General features: G+C 40.7%; 1 non-coding gene across 1 annotated transcript; it reads left to right on the forward strand.

The window, feature by feature from the left end:
- The first annotated feature begins 238 nt into the window (after nt 1-238).
- Nucleotides 239-340, forward strand: LOC138388842 (U6 spliceosomal RNA). Its single transcript, XR_011234321.1, has one exon. It is a non-coding gene; the product is annotated as a U6 spliceosomal RNA (small nuclear RNA).
- The last annotated feature ends 402 nt before the right edge of the window (nt 341-742 follow it).

Genomic DNA, 742 nt, shown 5'->3' on the forward strand with positions numbered 1-742 from the left:
ATGCACCACTGTACCCAGCTAATTTTTTTTTATTTTTTGTAGAGACAGGGTCTATGTTGCCTAGGCTGGTCTCGAACTCCTGGGCTCAAGAAATCTCCCAACTCAACCACCCAAAATGCTAGGATTACAGGCATGAGCCACCACATCCAGCTGGTATTACTTTTTCTGATTGCTGAGCTAAGTTTCCCTCCTTAACAGAATTAGTTTTGTTTAAATATTAAATTCTTCCTGGATGTGCATGCTTTGGCAGCACATATGCTAAAATTAGAACAATACAGAGAAGATAGCATGGCTCTTATGCAACGATGACATGCAAATTTGTGAAGCATTCCATATTTTTAAAATAAATAAATGAAGAAAAATAAACAAATGAATTGCTCCTGGAGACTTCTGTTTCTAAAATGGTGGTGTAGAAGCAAGCTGGCTTCACACCCCCATCCACAAAAAACAAAAACAAATATATAGCACTGAGATTATTACCAGCAATATCCCAGAACTCAAATATGAGGAGACAGTTCCTAGGGCCACAGAGAAGTGAAAAACCTCCAAGCACATGGTAGAAAAATCAGATTTCCATATCTGAAACACCCCTCCCCCCACAATCTGCCCAGCACCAAGCACATGGAAAATTCCCCCTTGAATCTTGGTTTCTATACTGAAAAATTGAGACTGAGGTGGACAACAAGCTTCCCCACCATCCTGGATTTCCTGGCAAAAGACCTGTCCCTACTTCAACCCACAG

The sequence above is a fragment of the Eulemur rufifrons genome, chromosome 7 (genome assembly GCF_041146395.1).
Source record: "Eulemur rufifrons isolate Redbay chromosome 7, OSU_ERuf_1, whole genome shotgun sequence".
Taxonomy (NCBI): Eukaryota; Metazoa; Chordata; class Mammalia; order Primates; family Lemuridae; genus Eulemur; species Eulemur rufifrons.